Here is a 26,368-nt window from a genome sequence, read left to right as displayed (position 1 = left end):
GCTTTCCACCCGCAGATTGATGGTCAATCAAAGCGAGTGATTCAGGTGCTAGAGATATGCTACGGGGTTGTGTGATTAACTTTCGTGGTAGTTGGGAAGATTTCTTTCATTTAGTCGAGTTCGCTTACAATAATAGTTACCAGAAAAGTATTCACATGGCACCGTATGAGGCTCTATATGGACATCGTTGTCATACTCCTATTTGTTTGACAGAAATTCATGATAAGAAAACTTTGGGTCATAAGTTAGTTTGAGAGATTGAGGATACTGTCAAATTGATCTGTGATCGTCTGAGAGAGGCGTTCGATAGGCAGAAATCTTATCAGATCAAAGACGAAAGGATATTGAGTTTGAGGTTGGGGATCAGGTCTTTCTAAAAGTATCTCCACGGAAGAAAGAATTGAGATTAGGACGTAAGGGTAAATTGAGTATGAGATTTATTGGGTCGTATCATATTCTGAAGAAAGTCAAACTTGTTGCTTATTAGTTTGAGTTGCCTCCCCTGCTCAGTCGCATTCATGATGTTTTTCATGTATCCAAGTTGAGGCGATATCGTCCAAATTCAGGTCACAACATTCAGATTGAGGAGGAAGAGTTGAGACCTGATTTGTCTTATGAGGAGGAGCCCGTTCAGATTTTAAATCGGGATGAGAGAGTTCTTCGGAATAGGCATATTCCGATGGTAAAAGTTCAATGGAGTAACCGTGGACCCTTAGAAGCTACTTTGGAGACATTGAAGTCAATGGAGGCTCATTTTCCCCGCATCTGTTTCCATCAGGTACATTTCAAGGACAAAATTTCTTTTAGGGGGAGAGTTGTCACATTCCAAATTAGGGCCTAAAATTTTCTTAAAAATTTTTTTGAGGATGAAATTGAAATTTTAATTAAATTTGGGGACCAAAGTGAAATTTTGATTAAATTCGGTTCCAAATTCAGAAATTATTTAAGAGTAAATTGGTATTTTCCCAATTTAATGAATTTAATATTCATTAAAGTTAAATTAAAGGTAAATTTAGCATGAAAAATATCTAAATTCATGCCAACTTATCCATGTTTTTCTCCAAAGTGTCGTGAGCTATCTTAAGGTAAGGAAAAAATTTTGGTTTCCATCTTTGAGCAATTTCATTAGGATTTCAAGTTCTACCGTGAAATAGAAAAATGAACTATTCAAAAAATGCTATCTTCTGGTACCATTTATGCTTACTCAAATTGCTTGATTTCAAAAATCCCAAATCTTAGGGTTTATGTTCACACTAGGGTTCATGAAATTGATGATGAATCTTGATGTTTTTAAGGTTGTATATTCATTTTCAAGCTTGATTTATGATTAAAACATGTTCAAACTTCCTAGAATTGATTCTATGGTTTTTGTCAAAATGAGAAAATTATAGAGCTTTTTGTTTTGATGAGAGTTGATTAGGGCTTTGATTGTAGATATTTTGTAAGTTTGATTGGAAGTGATTTCATGCTAGAATCGAATCAAAATCGAGCGAAATCATGAAAACTTAGTTTTAAAGGTTAAAGTATTCGACCATGGTTTTGTTGAGTGATAAAAATTATGGAAAATTATATAAGTGATGGAAATGATATAGGAAGTATGTTACAAGCCTTAGAAAAATTTGGGGACCATTTTGTAATTTTTGAAAAGTTGGGTGACCAATTCAAAAAAAATTGGAAAAGTTGTGAATGAGTGTGAAATTGGTTAATAGTTGATGTACTATAATGGAAGTTACTATTTTGGAATTGAAATGAGTATTAAGATCTGAAATATGACCATTTTGGAAGTTTGAAAAGTTTAGTGATTAAAATGCAATATTCATATAGTTGGGTTGGTTAAAGATAATTGTGTCTTTGTAAAAGCAATTGGTTGGTAATAATTTCAATGTTGGAATTTTGATATTAAAATTTTAAGTGATAAAATGGTGAATGACCATTTCGTGTAAATTTGAAAGGTTAGAGCTAGTATTAAAAGAAATTATTAAGTGTTAAGTATTTTGGTAGAAAATAAGTTTCAAGTATATTATGGATTTTGTTTTGGAGATGTGTTTATGTTAGCACAATACTAACATACGTATCAATATCAATTTGTGACTTTGTACATATTGTGATTGAGCTTTGTGATCGAAGCAAATCAAATATAAAAAGATCTAGTGTGGAGCATAGTGAGGCACGTCTTTTGATAGATATAAAGTATCGATGTGAGTACAATACATGCATGACATTGTACATAGATGTTTTAAACATCATCAGGAAGACTTGCGACATGTCTACCTTATTTATATCAAGCATGATATTATGTCATTTTTCATAACTTCGATATGACATTATATGTCAAAGTGTGAAATTATAATTCATGGATCACAAATGAATATGATATTTAACCATGTATGGTATTTGGGTATGAACTACCCTAATGTTAATTATATGGTTATACGATTCCATGGATGAATAAATTATATTATATGCCCAAGTAAATCATTGAAGGACAAAGTATAGTTAGCATGTCATATAGTATAGCAGTTGTAGGTTTATATTAGCACTATAGTGTGTAAGGGCACTAAGTACAGGTGGTGGGCGCAACCTTATGTGTGTCATATCCGGATTAGCACTAGAGTGTAAGCTCAGTGCAGGTTTAGCACTACGGTGTATATACATTTTACTCGTATACCCAGGATCCTCTGGGTTTAAATTTGGGCTATGGTTATGGTTGTTGATATAAATAATATTAATGATACTATTATCATGTGATTATGGTAAAATATTAGCCATGCAGTTAAGATGATACATTTGCATTAGAGAATGACATTAAATTTCATGCATGATTTGTATTGTATTGTTCATTGTTTTTTATTTTCTCACTAAGTATATACATAGCGTGCGATGATTTTCACGCGTAGGTAAAAACCAAGATTAGAAGTAAAGAGTACAGAGCAACTCCAAGCATCAAGAAATATACTACAATATCAATAAGGCATCCTATGATGTAATTTTGACGTAGTTTAGTGGCATGTACATACCAATGTCCTATTAGCTCTGTTAAACTATTTTGGAAACTGGTTTGTAAGGGATAAACTGAATCGTTTTATGCTATTTTAAATATGGATAATATGAACCAATATTATTATTATTTTGAGTATACGTATTTAATATACATATATATGTTTTAAATATTATATGATAGTTTTACTTTAGATAATATTTTTATATTATCAATTACCATTTTAAGAAAATAAATTTATAAATCACTTTTGAAATTGGAAATATTTTAAGAAATTAATGTGACATCTAAAATTTGTATTGATATAATTATATGAGTTTTAGGTGTTACAATTTTATTGGTCAATTCTGGCATGCTTTCAAAATTTGACCTTTAGAAGAAAAGTACACACGTATATGGAATAGGATTCAAGGGATGTGAAAAGATGATATAGTTTCGAAAGTATAATCTATTTTAAATTAAAAATAATTGTATTTAAATGGAATTCATTAAATCGCTCATATGGGTATAAGAATTGTTACTTTTTTCTTGATATCACGGGTTCAACCAATTATCTCTATGGGGTTCAAGCGTTGTTGAAAGATAAGAAAGATTATAAATAAATACTATTAATTTAGGATAAAGTAAACAAATGATCTTCTGATTTTATGATGTTATTTTGTTAAGTCCTTAACTACTAAAAATTATAAAAGAGTCCCCTAACTATAAGACACTATTTTGTTGAATCCTTCGACTATGAAGAGTTACAAAATAATCATATGACTATTCATACGTTCTAAACTCATTATTTTCTGTTAAAAAATTAACTGTCGTCTAATTTAGACGTTAACCTAATGATTAAGATATGATAGAATCATAATATAATGATCATTTTATAATTTTTAATAATCGGATGACTCAACAAAATAGTGTCTTATAGTCGAGGGACCATTTTGTGATTTAACCTTTAATTTTTGATTTTTTAATATAATAATAATAAATTGAATTTATATTCGATACATATATTTATTTTAATAAATTAAAATTGTAAAATATAATTATTTCATTGGCGCTTAGCAAAAATTTGAAACGATATAGTGTCTTCCAAATTGTGTGTTTATCGGGTAGCACACATGACAAGAATATTTAGCTCTTTTTACCATTCTTTGCCTCCTTTTTCAAATATTTAATATTTTTTCAAATGGATAATGTTTTAGTAAAAAAACAGTACTTATGGGTATGGTTTTCAGAAATGGACCGGTCAGCGAATCAATTGTGCAATCGATTTATTGGTTTAATCGGTCGAACTGGTTAGATCGGTCGTAAAAACCGGACGACGTCATAATTATTTAAAAAATTAAATAAAAATATAAAAAACATTTAATAAAAAATAAAAAAAAAATTAGGTTGAACCGGTTCACGGTTCGGTCCAGTTCAAGCGGTTCAAAACCGGTTCGAACGGTTCTTTACAGTTCACTAGAACCGGTTGAACCAGGGTAGAATGACCGGACAAGACAACGGTTCTCGGTTGAACTGGCCGGTTTTCAAAACACTGCCTATGGGCTGACATTTAACGGCGTCACAAAGTTAACAAAACTAAGAACAAGATTCTAGTTAAAGCCCTCATAATTTTTCTATTTAATGGAATGTTTTCGGTTGTTAAATAATCAGAAAATCCTCCACTGCAAAAAACAGAACAGAGAAGGAAACAAAAGTTGCTATTCATATTCCTAGAGTGAAACTTGGAACTCAAAGACTCGAGGTTTGAGATTTTGTTCTTCTTTGTGTCATTATTCAAACACATATTCGAACACGAATAAGATAATAAAACCGCTCACTATTCTTGTTTGCAGGTTTCGAAGTTGAATTTTGGATGTATGGGTCTTTCAGGACCTTACAATGATCCGGTGTCGGATGAAGTGGGCATATCTATCATTAAGCACGCATTTGAAATAGGGATCACTTTCTTCGATACAGCTGACATGTATGGCCATACAACTAACGAAGTCCTAGATTGCTTGTCTTTTGTTTCAAAGATTTGTGAGCAATCAATTTGGTGTTTCTATTAAAGCAATTCAAAGTGATTAGGGTGACGAATATCAAAGTTTGTCTCGTGTACTTGAAAATGATGGGATAGTTCATCGCATTATATGTCCTCATACTTCTCAACAGAATAGTATTGTGGAACGGAAGCATCGACATATAGTTGATATGGCTCTCACTTTGTTGGCTCAAGATTCTCTACCTTAGAAGTTTTGGTCTTACGCAGTTGCTTCGGCAGCCCATTTAATTAATAGGTTGCCTACCAAGATATTGTGTGGTGTGTCGCCGTTTGAAAAGTTTTTTGGGAGCCCTCCTTGGTATGACTATTTACGTGTGTTAGGGTGTCAATGTTTCCCGTGTTTACGCCCGTTTAATACCCGGAAGTTTGAGTTTCGTTCACAACCTTGTACATTTCTTGGTTATAGTGGGCAGTACGAGGGCTATTTTTTCTTGGCACCAAATGGTCGTGTTTATCTCTCTCGGCATGTTATTTTTTAATGAATCAATTTTCCCGTTTCAGTGCTCGTCTGATGATTCTGTTGCGAGGGACACTCGAACAAGTAGTGATTTATCTGTTGATCTTGAAGCTGTGAAGATCCTACAAGGTGGTACGTGTTTACCTTATGTGTATGAGGAGTCTAATGTCCACGTGTGTAGTAATAGTGGGAAGGTGTTGAAAACTAATGAAAATAGTGTTCCTTGTTCCAATGATGTATTAGAGTATCTAGAATACACTATTGTATTCTAGTATATGCAATGTGTGCATATGCTCCTAATATGAGCATTGTGTGTGTGAGTGAGCTGTTAAAGTTTGTTATGAATGTTGGAGTCTGTTTTGAATCTGTTATAGAGGTAGAGTAAACTTGAAGGCACAACTATTATATAAGATGGTGTAATGCAGAGTATTTCATGACCATTAATAAAAGCTTCCTTGTGACATCTCCTCCATGGCAGCTTTCTCACATGGTATCATTCGCCAAAGATCTTGACATCGTTTTCTCTTCCACAGTTGCACCGACGATTGAGTTCCTTTACTCTCACTTTCTTTCTTCCCCAAAACTCTCACCTCGTCCTCTTATTTTTCTCCGATCGTTCTCCCTTTCTCACTTGAAAAGAGAGGTTGATTCGCGTATTCTAAAAACCTGTTGCTATTGAGAACTCTAATTTTTCACTTGATTTAATCGATTATGGAATAAATGAATTTGAAGATCAGCAAAGCCTGTGATCTTGGCTCCATATCTGTTTTTCCTCCTCATACAAGGAGATCAAGCCTGCTGCCAAGTGTACCGCAATCATCACAACTTAGATCACAACCATCACAACAATAGTTCTCACAGGGGATTTATTCTCAGCATGCCTTGTTTTCTCAGATCTCACAAAACTCACTCGATGAAATCGTGACAACTGATCAGATTCTGCAGAAAACATATTTGTTTTCCACTGTTTTCGTTGAGATTGCAACTTGGAGAAAATACAATTTGGAGTAGTTACATCTCCGACAGTTTTCCCTTCTGGTGTTCGTGTCGCTTCACACGGTATTGACCCTCCAGGTCCATCTCAATCAGAAATTCAAATGTCTCACCATGTTTATGAAGCCGAGAATGATTGTAGCTTTTTCTTTGAGAAAAAAAACTCAAATGAATCTTGTCTTCGTTTGGAAGATTGTGAAGCTGAAGCCGAAACAACTCATTCTGTTGTTGTTGTTGCATCTATTACTAGTGACGAGATTGTTGGGAAAGTTACGTGTAGTACCGTCGTATTCCGCCGGTAGGAGGCCTACAGGTTTCTCATTCCCGAATTCGGCTCCTTCTTCCTACAACAGCGTTCTGCCACCGCTCGACGGCATCGAGATGGCCAAGCAGAGACTCAGGAGATTACCGCTCGCCTTACTGCATCCGTTGCCTCTGTTGGCGCTGAGCTGAAGCGCCCTCGTGTCGAAAACGGATCTGGCGGTGGCTTTGATTACGAGAAGGGATTTAGCTCCGCTCCTTCTGATATTAAACCTCCATCAAACTCTGCTCCTTTAGCCATACCGGTTTCTTATGGAAGCTACCATGGTAATAGCAATAAGATTTATATTTCTCAAAATAGGGTTGGTGTTATAATTGGTAAAGCTAGAGAAACCATCAAATATCTTCAACTACAATCTGGGGCAAAGATTCAGATCCAAAGAGATACTGATACAGACCCAAATTCCATGACTAGGCCTGTAGAGCTTGTGGGTACTACTGAACAAATAGCTAAGGCGGAGCAGTTGATAAATGATGTTCTTGCCGAGGCTGAAGCAGGGGGTTCTGGCATGGTTTCTCGACGAATGACTGGACATAATGGAAGTGAACGGAAGGAAGGATTGGCACTTCCGATTCAAGTCGAACGGAAGAAGGCATCGACATTTCCGATTCAAGTCGAACGGAGGAAGGCATCGGCACTTCCGATTCAAGTCGAACGGAAGGAAGCATCAACACTTCCGATTCAAATCGAACGGAAGGAAGCATCAGCACTTCCGATTTAAATCGAATGGAAGGAAGCATCGGCACTTCCGATTCAAATCGAATGGAAAGAAGCATCGCACTTCCGATTCAAGTCGAACTAAAAGAAGTATTGCACTTCCGATTCAACTAGAACGAATGGTTTACTAAATCATTGTCCAAATCTTCATTTGCGCAATTTTAACCTAAAGTGCAGGTTTTCTCATTTGCTCAAGGAGAAAAAAAAGAGTAGGGAGAATATTAGAGTATCTAGAATACACGATTGTATTCTAGTATATGCAATGTGTGCATATGCTCCTAATATGAGCATTGTGTAAAGTTTGTTATAAATGTTGAAGTCTATTTTGAATCTGTTATAGAGGTAGAGTAAACTTGAAGGCACATCTACTATATAAGTTGGTGTAATGCAGAGTATTTCATGACCATTAATAAAAGCTTCCTTGTGTCGTCTCCTCCGTGGCAGCTTTCTCACATGATGTGATGGATGCAAATGTGTGAAGAACGTGTTGATTGTGGACCTGTTTTGAGCAATCAGGGTCCCACTATTGTGTTGGGCAGTGAAAATGCGCATACAAATTTGGTTGACTCACCTAATGAGTCCTCTCGTGAAAACCAAGGGGATTGTCTGATAATTCTAATTCTAGTATTCATGGTCATCTTGGTGAGCAGGTGATGGATTTGATTGTTCCTGTTCAAAGTCAGCTTCCGTGTGTAGAGGCAGGGGATGGTTCTTCGGGGCATTTTGTTGGGTCTACTTTTTCGTCTAATCAACACCCTATGATTACAAGAAGTAAATTGGGGGTTTTTAAACCTCGGCTATTTCATGTAATGGCACTGAGTGATACTGAAGTTGAACCTGCAACAGTTCGTCAAGCTTTATATTCACCGCACCGGAGGGATGTTGTTCATGCCGAATATGATGCTCTTATTCAGAATGGAACATGGACTCTAGTTCCGCTTCCCGCTTATCGTGTTCCCATTGAGAGTGAATGGTTGTTTCATATTAAGAAGCATTGGGATGGCTCGATTGCTAGATATAAAACGCGACTTGTTGCCAAAGGATATTCTCAAGTTCCGGGACATGATTTTTGTGATACTTTCAGTCCAGTAGTGAAGCCTTCGACTATTGATGTAGTTTTTTCCTTGGCTGTTCAGAATAACTGTCAGCTTCGTTAGGTTGATGTTAATAATGTGTTTCTTAATGGTGACCTTGTTGAAGAGGTATTTCTGGTTCAACCACCAGATTTTGAGCAAGATTCGCCCAATGGTGTTCCTCTTGTATGTCAATTGAAGAAGGGTTGTATGGATTGAAGCAAGCCCCTAGAAATTGGTACTCTAAGCTTCGTTCTTTTTAATTAAATATTGGTTTTGTGGGAACACAAGTAGATGTTTTAATGTTCATTCCGCGTGATGGTGTTCAATGCTTGTATGTTTTGGTGTACGTCGATGATATTGTTATCACATGGGACTCTAACGACATGATTGAAGAGGTGGTGACTACTCTTGGCCGTGGGTTCTCATTAAAAGATATAGGTGATTTAAGTTACCTTTTGGGACTTGAAGTTGAATGTTGTGATGGCGTTTTATTTTTGAGTCAGCGTAAGTGTATTCGTGAGCTGCTTGAGCGTGTTGATATGTTGGGAGCTCGACCAACTCCTACTCCTATGGTTTCCCCTCCTAAAATTGTGTATGATGCTGGTCCTATTCTTGGTGATCCTCAATTTTTTCTTAGCATTGTGGGTGCTCTTCTTTACTTGAGCCACACGAGGCCGGATATTGCATATAGCGTTGGACGTGTTGCTTAATTTATGCATAGTCCTTGTGAGCTACACTGGTCGGGAGTGAAGACGATTCTATGTTACTTGAGTGGTACCATGGATTATGGTTTGTTTTTTCGTGCTTCTGCGGCTAATCTTCGTTTATGTGCCTTCTTTGATGCTGACTGGGCTAGTAGTTCGGATAATAGACGATCGGTTTCTGGCTATTGAATTTTTCTTGATGATAATGTTGTCTCGTGGTGTTCCCGTAAACAAAAATCGATGTCTCGGTCAACGAATGAAGCTGAATATCGTGGTGTGGTTGATGTTGTGTCTGAGATTACTTGGTTATGTGCTCTTCTTGTTGATATGGGAGTCACTTCTGTTGATGTTCCAGTTGTTTATTGTGATAATACTAATGCCGTTGCTTTGAGTGCCAATTCGGTTTTTCATTCCCGTTCCAAGCACGTAGAGTTCAATGTCCATTTTGTTCAGGAAAATGTTGCTGCTGGGGTGGTGTCTGTTTGTTATGTGTCTGGTCCTTATCAACTTGCTGATGGTTTTACGAAGCCCCTAACCAAGTCAATGTTTGTTGAGTTTCGACATAAACTAAATGGTACTGGCATTGTGGGTTTGTTTTGAAGCTTTGGAAAGCACGGTAAATGATGTCTTATGCATGCATAGTATATCCAAAGGACATGCATATGAGGTCACGTTGGGTCTGTGAAATCAAGTGGGGCCTATGGTTAGGTTTTTGTTAATATTTTGTTATTTGGTGTATGACAGCTGTAGGTGAGCTGGCATTTGTTTAGTGGTTATTAGTGCATTTCCTTTTCTATAAATGCTTGTTTTACTCGATGAATAAAATATATTGTTTCCTACATTTCTGAAAAAGAGCTGGAAAAATGTGAAATGCTAACAATGTTTACTACACGTTCGACGATATGCGTGAGAGAGTTTTCTTAGTACATCAAATCCAATCGGTTTTATGTTTTATAATAATGGCGAATTCAGAAATATTTTGAGTAGATAATATAAATAACATTCTAATTATGACTTTCATTCCCTTTTATCACTCAATTATTCTTTTTAAAATTATATCTTACACTTTGATTTTATTTTGATTGTTCACTGTTTAAAATGTAACATAATTATTGATGTTATATATTTTTTTAATTTTTTATGATGATATGATATTACTTTATGTTGAAACATTATCATCACTATTACTTTTTTAGCGGCGGGTGAACGAAATAAAATCAAAACATAACATTAAGTATGATTTTAAAATAAAATAATTAGATGACCAAAATAGAGCAAAAGCAATAGTTGGGTACTAAACGTTTAGTTTACCTAAATATATTTTAAGATGTACACATAAACGTTAATAAAATAAATTTTTTGAATTTGATGGACATAAATAAAATTTTAATTCGAATAACATTACTAAAATAATTTACTAACCGAAGAAAATTCGGATTTCAACTAAAGAATCATGGAAACCGGTTTTTTTTTTTTCTTTTTGCAGGCATTGAAGCATCTACCGCGAGAGAAGGTGCAGTTGGCTACGAAATTCGGCATCGTAAGCATGGGACCAGATGGTCTCGTTGTGAATGGCACTCCTGAATACGTGTGTTCTTCCATTGAGGGTAGCCTTAAACGACTTGGCGTGGATTACATTGATCTTAATATAATCAGAGTTGACACCAACACTCCTATAGGATATTGTAAGTATTGCGTATGATACTTATTCGAATACTTGCATCTAATATGTATTCAAATTCTTATTTTTGTACTTGTACATAGATGGAAGAACTGAAGAAATTGGTGGAAGAAGGAAAAATAAAGTATCTCGGTATATCTGAAGCTAGCCCCGTATTAGGAAACACAGTGAATAGAGAATTTACGCAAGGTTAGATTGCTTTTCTCATCAACAGATACACCACATTTATAAGGGCTGCCAAGTACATTAACCTCTAACTATCTATCTATCAAACTAGCCAACCACTAGCAGAATGATTAACCACTCAACACACATGTACTCTCTTCTAATAACAATCTAGCATTCCCTCTACTCATTCCCATCTTGTTCTTGGTTTAGACAGTAGACACCACACACATTTTCCTGCGAAACTCCTCAAATGCAGCCTTAGACAAGGCTTTGGTGAAACCATTTGCAACCTGGCGTGCAAATGGTATGTAGTACACCTACAACTGTCTAGCATCAATTTTCTCTCGAACAAAGTGAACATCCAGGTCAATATTCTTAGACTGAGCATGATAAATAGCGTTTGCACTCATCGCCATTGCACCTGTATTATCACAGCAAACCACCTGTTCATGATGTTGATGCAGCCCGAGATCAGCAAGTAAAGCACTCACCCAGGTAACTATAGTTGTGGTATCTACAACACACTTGTACTCAGCTTCCATCGTTGATCTCGACATTGTTTTCTGCTTCTTAGAGCTCCATGCAACTAGACACTTACCAATAAACACCCCATAGCCAGAGATGGATCGTCGATCATCTATGTTTGCAGTCCAGTCAATATCAACAAATGCAGCGAAAGTCAACCCAACATCAAACAACATACCATAATCAATAGTTCCAGCCAAGTATCGAAGTATTCTCTTGACTGCAACCATATGAGTTTCACGTGGTGCATGCATAAATTGTGCAACCTTTCCAACACTATAGGCTAAATCAGGACGTGCATGACATACATAAAACAAATTGACAACTATGTTACGATATTCACTAGCATCAAATAACAACTCCCCCTCATCTGCTGACAACTTGGAAGCCAAAATCATTGGCGTGGCATAGCCTGCTGCATCTTTCATTCTAACATTCTCTAGTAACTCCAACACAATTTCTTTTGGCTTAGCACAATAGAATCACGAGAACGATGCACTTCAATCCCTAAGAAAAAACTAAGCATACCCAGATCCTTGAGCAAGAATCTGTCTCTAAGCAATTTCACAACCTCTTGAATTCTGCTAGATGATTGCCAAGTAATGACAATATCATCAACATACACCAGCACATAGATATCATCATCATCTCTCTTATTGACAAACAACGATGGTTCTGCTCATGACGTAGTAAACCCTATATGCACTAGATCATCTCTAAGCTTGGTATGCCAGTTTTGTGGTGCCTGTCAAAGATTGTAAAGAGCCTTGTGTAATTTGTAAACAAGAGGAGCTCCATCATCTGCCACTTGCTCGAACCATGGTGGTTATTGTATGAAAACATATTCATCTGAGTCCCCATTAAGAAATGCATTATTAATATCCACATGTCTCAATTCCCATCCACTCGCCACAGCTAAGGACAAAACAATATTAAAGGAGGAAAACTTCACAACCAGGCTAAAAGTATCAGTGAAATCATATCATGTCACCTGGGAGAAGCCCTCTGTAACCAACTAGGCTTTATACCGATGAATAGAGCCATCGGGGTTCCATTTGAGTTTAAACAGCCACTTACAGCCTACAAGTATACGCCCCCTGGAAGTTTCATTAATGACCACGTGTTATTCTTCTAAAGAACATCAATCTTAGCTTGGACTACCTCTCTCCAATTGACAAACTGCAACGCCTCTTGCACTGTGGAGGGTATTTCATTCTCAAAATAACTAGAGTATGACTTGGTTTTAAACACTCCACATTTTCTACGTGTCAGCATGGGATGATGATTTTGTCTCGATAGAACTGTAGCACAACTTATAGAGTCACTTGGCAAATTTCCACAAGCAGTTGCTCCTGTACCAACATGCTCGTCTATACCATCCACATTAAGAGATGTATCTAGGCTAGTAGGAGTGGTTGTTGCCATGAAAGGTGTGACCTCAGCAACAACATCAGGTGAGATAGCCTTCTAACCTGAAACCTGTTGTTGTGTCTGACTTGTAACTGCATCAACCACCTATCCATGCACACTACCTTTAATAGCAGTTGAAACAACTACTTTTTTCCATCTTCTGGCATCAGCAACAATTGGAATATTCTGTTCCTGAAACCCAGAAGCACTGTGTTATGGGCTAACTGCCTCTTTACCTATAAACGGAAACACTAGCTTATTAAATACAACATGGCTACATATCTAAACCTTCCATCACTCGTAAGACACTGATAACCCTTATGTTGAGGGCTAAATCCCATATACATGCAGGATTGAGAACGAAACGATAACTTATGATTTTGAAACGGCCTCAGATGTGGAAAACATTGACATCTGAACACTTTCAGTGTAGAATACTCATGCTTATTGTTGAAAACTTCTCAAAAGGTGATAACCATTCAAGCACCTTTGTAGGTAAACGATTAATGAGATGAACAACAACTACCATTTCATATGACCAATATTGAATAGGCAAGGACGCCTAAGCCAACAAAACAAGTCCAAGCTCAACTATATTGAGGTGTTTTCGTTCAACAACACCATTCTGCTCCGATGTATGAGGACAAGACAACCGATGTATTATTCCTTCCTTGGCAAGCAACGTAGAGAATGGACGATGCTTTCCTCCCAAATCAGTTTGTACAACTTTGATCGACACTCCAAATTGATTTACTATAGACTTATAAAATAATTGGAACACTGAAAGAGCTTGTGTCTTATCTTTTAGCAGATAAACCCATGTAAATGAGTAAATGCCTCTACAAATGAAATATAGTAACGGAAACCATTAGATACAACGTGAAAAGATCCCCATAAATTTGAGAAAATAAGTTCAAAAGGAGCAGAATACAGAGTATTAGATGGAGAAAAGGGCAGTTTGTGACTATTGCCCATAAAGCAAGCCACACATGTTTTATTAATATCAGCATCAAGCTTTACATTGATTTCCTTAGCTATTTTATCTAAAGCATAGTGAGCTAGATGCCCCAAACGACGATGCCAAAGCTCAGACTAAGACATATACGTTGACAAAAGATGAGCAGTAACACCAGGCTCCTCTTCATGTTTACAACCAAATGCAAAGGTATGCAGGCCACCCTTTTCTTCACCTCACAATAGAACCTCTTTAGAAGATTCATCTCGAACATAACACTTCTCAGCATGGAACTCAAAGTAAACGAAATTATCCCTAGCAAGCTTAGAGACCGAAAACAAATTCTTTGTTATACGAGGCACATGTAATAAATCATTCAATATCAAGGTTCTAGAAGAAGAATCTATAACTGAATTACCAATTGTATGAATATCAAGGGAAACTCCATTTTCCACAGTGAGTTTACTTGGACCTTTAAACTTAGCAGGGTTTGAAACATTGTCAACATCAGGGGTAATGTGATGCGTTGCTCCTGAATCTACTACCTAGTGATCGACTGATTTAGAAACAACATTAGCTTGTAGTGGACCGGCTGCTTGAGAACATCCTTTGCAGCACTCACAACTTGAGTTAGAAGTTTCAGGATCGGAATAATGAGCATTAATAGACTGACCTTTATAAGACCGAGAATCATAGGTAACACACATGAAATCTTCATCACAACGATGCCAACAACGATCAACCGGGTGACCAAGTTTGCCACAAAGCTGACATTGTATTCAAGCTCTTCCTCGACCTCGACCACCAGACTGGATCACTGATGATGGTCATGTTGATTTGGAATCATGTCGGTAACTATCAGAGGAATCAAGACCCACCTCATGCTGAGCAACATTGGCACTTGTAGGCAAAGAGTCCAACAATTCATCAAAACCAGCTAATTGAGCCTCATCATTAATAGCACCGTATAAAGACTTTCCAAGGAGAGAGTTTCCTTCATCCTTGTGATAACCACCATAAAAGGTTGGTACTCTCTGGGTAGCCATTTCAAAATGCTGGCAACATGACCAACATGTGAGATTGAACTTCCACACGAAGCAAGTGCATCACACACTTCCTTGACTCGAGTAAGATAGACATGCATGCCATCATTCCTTTTCTTAAGCGATTGCAGCTTACAGTGCAAGCTCATAGCAGTAGTTGTAGATCTGCTAACAAATAGCTGCTGCATCGTAGTCCACATCGCGACAGCTGAGTCAGCTCCTACAAACTGAGGGAGAAGATGAAGACTGATAGTGGAAAGAAGCCACAACGCAAGCGTACTGTCCTGTTCCACAAATTCTTCAAAAGCATCATTGGCAGTCACCTTGTCGTGATCATCAAGAACCGTCTCTAGTGGTGGCTTCAATGCTCCAGTCAATAACCGTTCCAGGCGATGACTACGGACAGTAAACATAATTTGCTGTTTCTATAGTAGAAAATTCATTTCGTCGAGAACGATATTAACTTTTTTATGCGAGAAGTTCTTGGACGACTCCATAACCAACGGACAAGAATGAGAAGAAACGAAAGCTTAGAAAAGAAACCCAAGACATTTGGCGAAAGATACCATATTAGGAAACACAATGAATAGATAATTTACACAAGGTTAGATTACTTTTCTCATCAACATATACACCGCATTTATAAGGGCTTCCAAGTACATTAACCTCTAACTAACTATCTAACAAACTAGCTAACCACTAACAGAATGACTAACCATTCAACATACGTGTACTCTCTTCTAATAACAGTCTAACACCCCGACACCGTAAGGAGGGCATGTTGTTCATCCCATAACTGCTTTGCAAATCGAGTGGTCGATCTGGACTCGTGATGTTGAGGAAGAAATAGTTCCTCTTTGCAAGTTTCTTCTTTCTACCTTAATCATCAAAACTTTTTTTAAAAAAGAGTTACTTTAATGTTATCCGGATTCGAAATCGGATACGGATATGTGTTCAATATGGATATATTTAATGATTTTAAAGCTTTTCATATATTGAACAATGCAGGGAACTTGGAATTGGGATTGTTCCATATAGTCCCCTTGGTCGTGGTTTCTTTGCCGGAAAAGCAAACGAGGCTATCTCTGGAAATAGTAGTCTGGTATGGAAAATCTCCTTATTATGGACACTTTAATAAGTATTTTGTGAGTGTTCGATATAAATATGTGCTTAACACAAATACACTCGATTTTTCATTTAAATGGAGGATCATACCCTCATATCTATAATATATTTGAATTTTATTCTAGGTGTATTTTCATTTCCCCCTTTTTTCTGTTTTAGAATCTTGTACAATGTCAAATAGTTTGATTAACTGCTTATAAATGTCTACTTTTTAAAGACTTTTTAAAGACATTGTTCCCAAGGCTTCAGGGAGAAAACTTGGACAAAAACCGGATCTTATATATGAAAGTAGAGAAGTTGGCTGGAAAGCATGGATGTACAGCAGCACAACTTGCACTTTCCTGGTTCTTCATCAAGGGGATGATGTTGTCCTTATTCCTGGTAAGTCACATTCAATCATTTTCAACTCCGAATCCGTGGTGTCAAACATGGACATGCTATGTTGCTAGGATTTTAGTACTAGTGTTGGAGACATATATGTGGCTGATATGAGTATGTTCGAATTTGTCCAGCAATTTTCATGTAACTTTAGAATACTTAAAGAAAATGAAGAGTCGGAATAACATAACAACATGCAGATATATTTAACTAGGATTAAATGACCTGAAAAATATTGAACCGAAAAAGATGATAGCTGATAACACTTACTTTTTCACTCATTGCAGGAACAACCAAGATAAAAAATCTAGATAGCAACATCGAATCGGTGAAAGTGAAGCTGACAAAAGAGGATCTGAAAGAAATATCAGATGTGATCCCAACCCATGAAGTAGGTGGGCCTTCTATTCCAGATCGTTTAACCAATTTCACTTGGAAAACTGACAATACCCCACCAAAGAAGCCCACCTAGGCTAGCTGTTTTAAAACAATATTTTTGTGTTTTGGTGATTGGGTTTCCTAGGAAACTGCAGCGACTGAAACTTTGTCTCGATGAGCTAATAAGGCATTAGATTGCATTAATAGGGAGTTGAGAGAGAGCTGATACCTGTATTACCCAAATAAGACAACTTTCTCTCGGTCATCTGTGAAGACTGCAATCTCTCCGAGTCGTGTTTGTATTTATTTTAATTAATTTTGTGTTCCGTTTTAGAATGTCTTGTCTAAGTTCCTACGCGTTTTTCTTGGATAAATAAAATTTTACCTATTCTTAGTAAGTGTATGTTTTTAATTTAAAAATTAATATTACTTTGGGTAAAATATACAAATGGTTCTCCGACTATAGGGCGTTACTTTGTTAAGTCTTCCGATAATTAAAAGTTAAAAAATAGTCACTCGACTATAGGGTGTTATTTTATTTAGTCTTCGATGATTAAAAGTAACAAAATGATTATCCAACTATTCATACATTTCAAACTCACCCATTTGTCTTCGATGATTAAAAGTAACAAAATGATTATCCAACTATTCATACATTTCAAACTCACCCATTTCTCAAAAAAAAATTGAAAATCGTTTGAGTTGGACGATAATATGTTGATTGAGATATGATAAAGTAATATTTTAATGATGTCTACTGACATCATCGTTGCTTTCAAATATTGACTTGATGTCATAATGTTTCTGTTGGAAATATTCACACAGCCTTTTCCATTTTCTTAGGTCATTAAGCGTTATGGTTAGTATCCTATTGTTATTTCCTGTTTTTTAGCAAGTTAGTTGGTCAATAGTTTGTTTAGATTTTATGTGATTTTTTGTTTTGTTTTCAGTAACATTTCTTCTTCTATGTAAGCCTGTATAAAGGTTCACCTGTTAAGGTTAATATATTGAATTCCTTTGTCTTATCTCCATTCTCTTATGTTAAGATTTCTTTTTAGGTTTTGTCCGCTATTTGTGAGTACTAATTATGGATATAGAATTATGTGCAAGTATACACAATCGAATAAGTAATACAGTGATAAGTGAGTATGGTCTCCACAGGGATTGGAGGAAATTGATAAGTTCAATCAAAGCGCTTTACTATGTCACCTAAGTAAAGTTAGTGATGTTATTTGCAAATGAAAATGTTGTGGCAAAATGAATGGATGTTGTGGAAATTGTCTGATGGTAATATGGTAGCAAATGGATATGATATGACAAATTAAATTATGCTGAGTTCAGACAAATGAAAATGTAAAGGCAAAATAAACTGTAAATACTGGATTTGCTTATAAGGACTTTAGACTCCTCACATGATAAACTAATATGGGAATGAGTGATAGGAGTTGCTTAGGAAAATCTAAGTCTACTTCTCAGAATGGTCTTACTTCTATGTCTTATCTGCCAGACAGAGTTTACTAAGGGTGCCCTATGCTATCTCTAGTTAAGGGACTCGACAGGTTGAAGATTCCTTGGCAAAACTGGTTGGCGTTAGCTACTGCAGGGATCCTATTGGTCCAGATAACAGGATATGTCTCGGTAATACCTTTTTACGGTAGCATTAACATCTAACCTATCGATCATGCATAACTCCTTTTAGTCGAATGAAATCCTAGCCTTATCTCTAAGGTGGATTAGGCCTAGTTACTATCTAGAACCCCTTGCTTATGTGGTTCCTCCCTAGTTTCTCTCAAACACTAAAAATATGCTACCTAGCTAGATATTCTCGTGAACACTAAATAATCTCCTAAGGAAAGGCTACTCTCATAGCTCTTACAACCTTAAGACACTAAAATCAATAAATAAATAAATAATAACATAGAAAAATAATCATTCATTAAAGCAAAACTTAAATATCCAAAATAAACTCCTACCAAATAAGATTAGTTCATGGTGGGGTTCAAAATAAGGAAGCACAAAGCAAGTTAATCCGTTCCTTACAACCCAAATAATAAATGACGAAAGCAAAGAGGAAAGGGAAGGAGGAAAAACCTTCGACGTGCACTGTCGGAGCTTCCCTCGGCCACCACGAACTGTCCCAGCGATCTAGCTCTTCTCGGATGCCTAGTTCGCCACTCCCTCTAGCTTGTCAACGGAGGAATGCCACGGAAAAAATGATTGACGGGAAAAAGAGAGATATTTTTCTCCGAATTTTTAGGCTCTTGGCGAGTGTGTAAAAGTCTTAAAGTCTCCTCAAAAAGTTTGGCTTCATCTCCTATTTATAGGGGAGAATGAACCTAGGGTTTTGTGTTAAAATTACCCTAGTACCCTAAAGTTCATTCCTTTTATGTGAGAGTTGGTGTAGAGATGGTAATTGGCCCATCCTTTAAGCTGATTGTAGAAATCACGTATAGTCAATGACAACTGGCTCTTACTAAAAATATATTCTTTGACTTTTTTCTGCCCAGAAATGTCGTCCGAGATGTTGCGTCAATCGCATTTTGCTCAGTAGTCTCATCATGTCATGGCAATTCCCTTTTGCTTATCTTTGCTCCCAAATCCCGCACATCATTAAATAAAACACCTTCCCATAACGCAACACTGATTACAAAATAAAATGCCTCGACAAACAAAATTTCACCACATGCAGCTATATGCTCCTAAATACATCTATATGATCCTATATGAGATCTTAGACATTCAATAACTTAAGTGAAAAGGTCCCAAATATGACATTTTTATGGATTTATCACACTCCCAAACTTAAGCTATTGCTTGTCCTCAAGCAGTGGATAGTATTAAGCAAAATAAAAATACCATGGCAAGTTCAGAAGCAGAATAATTATATGGGATATAATTTCAGCCCTCAGAACATTTGGCTTCAACATGCTAGACTAGTTTGAGAAATCAAGTACTATCCCCTAGGGCAAGATTCTTTGTGTGGGTGTGTGCGTTTTTGTATCCAGTCCATGCTTAACAAACCTAAAAAGTTTCTACGCAAGCTTTCCTATTTTGCCATGACATTTACAAGAGTTTACTTCGACATTGTTTTTATTTCCTTTTTGCTTTTTCTTTTCTTTTTTTAATACTTCTACAAGGGGAGTCAGTTCATCACACCTACCATCCCACACTCTAGGTGAAATGGAGCATACCTTCCACCCCCGAGCTAGTCAGGTAGAGTCATCCTGTGACTACTTTCATTCACTCATATACCATAGCTGCCATTTAGTTATTTGTAGTTTCCAGGAAATGCCATCGCATAGCGGAGCGTCCCTCTACAAATATGCCGAAGGATTTATTAACAACTTCATTTTTTCTTTTTATTTTTTTACAAAGTGGGGTTTTCATCGTTTATGCCAAGACATGCAAGAATTCTCTTATAAAAAATTTCTAAGTTCCTTAAGCATGAAAAACATACAATCGTGTATTCAAGGGTTTCAAAGAAGAAAGTCCTAGAGTTGGTTCTATCATCCTCAACAGTCAAGTACATTCAATCCTAGCCATTAAGAGTTCATAATCATCGGGCATCATTAATTTACTCCAGAAAACCAATTATACATTTACTAATGTAATGACATATTCATTATACTAATACTATCATGCGATGATTTGCGAACTCTACTTCCCCCAAACCTGAGAGAATCATTTTCCTCAATGCTTAAAAACTAAGGTAAAACTAGACTACATGCTATGAAATGTAATGCAGTGCAATGTACCTTGACTTTACACTTGTGGTGGTGCGACGGTCGTATGACGTGTGCGCTTTCGCAATTATGTGGGGCTGGAGTGTTCAGAATCAGATGCTGGTATGGTTGAAGATTGGATGAACTTTAACCTTGCAAAGAAAAATAGAATAGCAAATTAAAAGGAAACTAAATAAAAATAGTAACAAAATAAACATTTATTTATACACAGGAGTAAATCCAAAATGTAACGGTATCCTCAAGAGATGCTTAGCAGATTTCGACATCGCGCAAGAAGAATGCAGATTTTTCACGTATGGGCGGAGCTCCTTGATAAGCGTTCAGACGTTGGCCATTGACTTTAAAGATGAACCCATCGTTCATGTTCTTGATATCCACACCGTTATGAGGGTAAACATGGTGGACTTCGAATGGTCTTGACCATCATGACTTCAATTTGCCAGAAAAGAGCTTGAGCCTTGAGTTAAACAAGAGCATCTACTGGCCAATATGAAAATGCCATGGAAAAAGTATTCTGTCATGCCACTTTTTTGGTTTTTTCTTTGTAGAGCTTGGCATTTTCATATGCTTGCACTCAAAACTCTTCCATCTCTTTCAGATCGAGCAACCTTTTCTCCCCAGCTAGTTGCACGTCAAAGTTCAGCTTCTTGGTTGCCCATTATGCCTTATGTTCTAGTTCAATTGGGAGGTGGCAAGCTTTTTCAAATACCATCTTGAAGGGCGACATTCCCAAAGGTTTCTTAAATGTTGTCCGTTATGCCCAGAGCGATTCATCCAGTTTTGGGCACCAATATTTCCTTCTAGGGTTCACCATCTTCTCGAGGATCTGTTTGATTTCACGGTTCGATACTTTCGCTTGCCCATTAGTTTGTGGGTGATATACCGTGGCAATTTTATGTCGCACTCCATATTTTTGCAATGCCTTGGCAATTAGCTTGTTATCAAATTGGGTGCCCTCATAACTGATGATGGCTCTCGATACTCCAAATCGAGTAAAGATGTTCTTGTGAAGGAACTTGAGTACCGTCTTAGAGTCATTATTTGGTGTGGCAATAGCTTCAACCCACATAGACACGTAGTTCACCGTAAGCAATATATATAAGTCTTCAAAAGAAGATGGGAATGACCCCATAAAATCAATGCCCCAAACATAAAAAAGCTCTATCTCCAAAATATTTTGTAGCGGTATTTCGTGTCGTCTAGAAATGTTCCCAGTGCGCTGGCATCTATCGCATGCTTTAAAAAATTCGTGGGCATATTTAAATAGTGATGGCCAGTAGAAGCTTGATTGGAGGACCTTGGCAGCAGTCCTCGCACCTCTAAAATGCCCTCCACAGGGTGTTGTGTGGCAATGGTGTAAGATATCTTGTTGATCCTCTTTGGGGATACACCGTCGAACCATTTGATTGGCACATTGTTTAAACAAGTATGTCTCGTCCTAAAAATAAAACTTGGCATCATGCAAGAACCTTCTTCTTGCCCTGGCTGTTCAATTCATAAGTCTCGTCCTAAAAATAAAACTTGGCATCATGCAAGAACCTTCTTCTTGCCCTGGCTGTTCAATTCATAAGGAAAAACACAACTAACAAGAAAATTAACAATGTCAGCATACCACGGAATTGCTGTAGCATATAAAATTTTCTCATAAGGGGACCCTTCTTTAATATAAAAAATGTCATGGCATTCTTAAATGTTCTCTAGCCTAGATAAATGTAGCATAATATAAGATGAAAATTTTTTCCTCTACGTTGCTCAAGCACAACTCCCACGGCAAAATCACTCGCGTCACACATTAATTCGAACGGTGCCGTCCAATCTGGGGGAACCACAATCAGTGTAGAGATAAGTCTTTGCTTCAGCTCTTTGAATGCACCATGGAATTTCTCATGAAACACGAATGGCTGGTTCTGTTGTAACAAGGTACAAAAGGGCTTGGATATCATGGAGAAGTCCTTGATGAATCGTCTATAAAACCCAGCATGTCCAAGGAAACTCCGAATGCCCTTGACAGAAGTTGGTGGGGGTAGCTTCTCGATCACCTCGATCTTGGCTTTGTCCACCTCAATACCCTTTGCAGAAATTTTATGGCCTAGAACAATGCATTTGGTCACCATGAAGTGGCATTTTTCCCAATTTAGCACGAGATCGACCTCCTCGCATCGCTTCAGTACCTTTTCCAAATTGCCGAGGCATTTTTGAAAGTCATCTCCAGAAATAGAAAAATCATCCATGAAAATTTCTAGAAAATCCTCAACCATGTCCGAAAATATGGCTTGCATGCAGCGCTGAAAAGTTATCGGGGCATTACAGGGTCCAAAAGGCATTCTTCTAAAGGCATAAGTGCCATAGGGGCACGTGAATGTTGTCTTCTCTTGGTCTTATGGTGCGATGAAAATTTGATTATACCTCGAGTATCCACCCAAGAAATAATAAAATACCTTGCCAATAAGTCGATTCAGTATTTGATCGATGAACGACAAAGGAAAATGATCCTTTTTGGTGGCCTTGTTGAGCTTGCAGTAGTCTATGCAGATTCGCCACCTGGTGACAGTGCGTGTAGGTAGCAACTCATTGTCTTCTCTTGCCACCACAGTCGTGCCTCCCTTCTTTCGCACACATTGGACGGGACTCACCCAAGAACTATCCAAAATAGGGTAAATCACTCCAGCGTCAAGCCATTTGAGAATCTCTTTCATCACGACTTGCTTCATGATTGAATTTAATCTTCGCTGCAGCTCTATGGATTTGCCATGGCATTCTTATAGCAGGATTTTGTACATGCAAATAGTTGGACTTATTCCCTTCAGATCTGCCATTGTCCATCCTAACGCTCTCTTATGCTGTGACAAAACACTTAACAAACTAGATTCTTGGTTAGGAGTAAAGGTAGAGGAAATTATCATAGGCAAAGTTTCATTACTACCCAGATAAGCATATTTAAGATCCTGTGGCAAATTCTTAAGTTCTAGGGTAGGAGCATGCTACAATGAGGGCTTGGGAGGAACAAATTCTTCAAAATTCAAAGGTTCAAAATGTGTACCTGGGCTAGCTTTGAGGAAGCTAGCCTGCTGTTCCTCGATAGAAAAATCATTAGGCTCTTCGGCCTTTAAGTCTTCCAGTAACCTCTCATTAGTATCCAGCTGAATAAAATTGTCATGGAAATATTGATATGCTTCTTTTTCAATTACTGTATCCACTTCAAAAATGCTTTGGCATTCTTTAAAATCATCCATGTACTTGAGAGATCGGAAGAAATTCACAGTGACATGTTGGTCAGCCATTCTCATGGTCAACTCGCCCCTCTCACAATCGATGTGAATACAACCGGTAGCTAGAAAGGGTCTCCCCAAGATGATGAGTGTTGTGGCATCGACCTAATAGTCCAGAATCAGAAAATCGACAGGAAAAATGAACTTGTCAACCCATACAATGACATCATTAATTTCCCCTTCAGGACGCACATGTGAACGATCGACTAATTGCAAGATGACAGAAGTGGGTCTCATATTTCCTATCCTAAGCTTTACAAAGATTGACTTAGGCATCAAGTTCACGCTTGAGCCAAGGTCACATAATGCATTCCCAACAAATTTGTCTCAAATCGAACATGGGATGATAAAACTGCCTGGATCATGTCTCTTCAGTGGCAGCTTGCTTAAGGATGAGCAAAATTCTTTTGCCGTGGCAATTGTCTCATACTGCTCAGCCTTTCTTTTCTTAGTCACAATCTCCTTGAGGAACTTAGCATATGTAGGCATTTGTTCCATGGCCTCCAGAAAAGGAACATTGATTTGAAGTGGACTCAGAATGTCAACGAATTTCTTGAATTGAATATCCTCGTTATGCTTCTTCAGTCTCTGTGGAAAAAGAGGTAGGGGTTTAACTTCTTATACTGACGGGGTGGGAACAGAATTTGCCTTGACATTTTTGTTTGCCCCCTCAGTCGCTTTACTCGATGAACCCTCATCATTATCCTCTTTCACTGGTGTTTCTTCTAGCACTTATTGGTAAACTTGTACAGTCTCAGGGGGTGAATCATTCTTCGGTATTCCCTCAAACTTGTCTTCAACATTAATTTGGGTACCACTCCGTAGAGTTAGTACATTGCAGTGTTCTTTGCCATGAGGTTTTGTGACTTCAGTGTCACTCGACAGATGTCCTGGTTGTCATTCTTGTAATGCCGCGGCAATCTGAACAACCTGACTCTCCAATGCCCTCAGCGACGAACTGTGGCTCTGAAGCAGGGCTCCTTGGTTTTTGATGGAGGTTGCATGGTCTTGCAACATGGTCTTCGTTGTTTCTATGAACTCCTGCATTGTAGCCTCCAAGGAACTGGTGTTAGATGAAGATAGTCCTCCATTGTTGGAATTATGCCATGGCATATTCGATTGAAATCCCTGGGAGTCATTGAAATTCTACTGCCGAGCTGGTTGATGAGCATTGCTGGTTCCTTGATTTCCCCAAGAAAAGTTCAGATGTTGACGCCATCCAGGATTATATATGTTAGAATAGGGGTTGTTGTTACCTCGATTGAAGTTGCCTACAAAGTTGATAGATTCCTGATTGGTTGGGCAGTCACTCTCATTGTGATTGTCGTGGCATAATAAACATGCTGAATGGGTTACCTTCACTTCTCTCATCTCGTTTGGTCTTTACAAATTCTTCAACATGTTGGTGATAGCAGCGAGTTAGGCGGACACCGTATCCTTATAGTCTAGCTCGAAAGTTCCATGTAATTTTCATCCAAGTCCAAGCCTTGTAGATGGAAATTAATAATCGTTGTTGGAAATTCTATCCAGAATGTCAAATGCCTCTGCTGTTGATTTGTCAAGTAATGTCCCATTTGCCGAGGCATCTAGCATCATCCTCATGGGTGCATTAACTCCATTATAGAACATTACCACTTGCGTCTAATCTTGAAAACCATGATTCGAACATTTACGAAGCAATCCCTTATGTCGATCCCATTATTCATACATAAACTCGTCATTAGCTTGACGAAAGGAAGCAATGTCGTTCCTCAGTTGGGTGTTCATATTCGGAGGATTATACCGCAACAAAATTTTTTTGTACAGATCAGTCCACGACTCCATTGAACCCGCTGGAACGCCACTCAACCAAGCTCTTGCTCGGTCACGCAGAGAATATGAAAATAACTTTAACTTGAAGACATCTTCGTGCACTCTTTGTTGGCGAAAAGAATCGTACACCTCCAAGCAGTTACGAATATGCTGTCTGGCATCTTCATTTGGCATGCCCTCGAATTGTCCTATAGAATTCAGCATATTGAACATGATAGGTTTGAGCTCGAAGTGGGCTGCCTGAATTTCTGGTGCCACTATTCCAGGATTTAAGTCATCTAAGATCGGGTTTAAGTGATCACAAATGGCACGAGGTCGGGCTGCATTCCCAGTAACTGGAATTTTCCCAGAATTCGGATCGTCCTCATGTCCAATTCCTTGATTTCTGATTTGATACATATTTGCACGTTGAGCACGCCTTCTTTGCCTAAAAAGCCTCCTGATCTCAGGTTCAACCGGTTCTAATGGCTCGTTCGATTGTCCTCTGGTCATACACCGTGAAAAAACTGAAAGAGATAAGGAAAATAAAAAATAAAACTATAAAAAAGAAAAATAAACAAGTAAAATAAAAAT

The 26,368-nt window shown here is 37.5% G+C and overlaps 1 pseudogene; it reads left to right on the top strand.

Moving 5' to 3' along the window:
* Positions 1 to 4,229: 4,229 nt before the first annotated feature.
* Positions 4,230 to 17,065, top strand: LOC120144436 (annotated as a pseudogene).
* Positions 17,066 to 26,368: the final 9,303 nt, after the last annotated feature.

The sequence above is a fragment of the Hibiscus syriacus genome, unplaced genomic scaffold (assembly GCF_006381635.1).
Source record: "Hibiscus syriacus cultivar Baekdansim isolate YM2019G1 unplaced genomic scaffold, ASM638163v2 tig00110890_pilon, whole genome shotgun sequence".
In the NCBI taxonomy this organism is placed as follows: domain Eukaryota; kingdom Viridiplantae; phylum Streptophyta; class Magnoliopsida; order Malvales; family Malvaceae; genus Hibiscus; species Hibiscus syriacus.
This window is presented reverse-complemented; position numbering and strand designations above follow the sequence as displayed.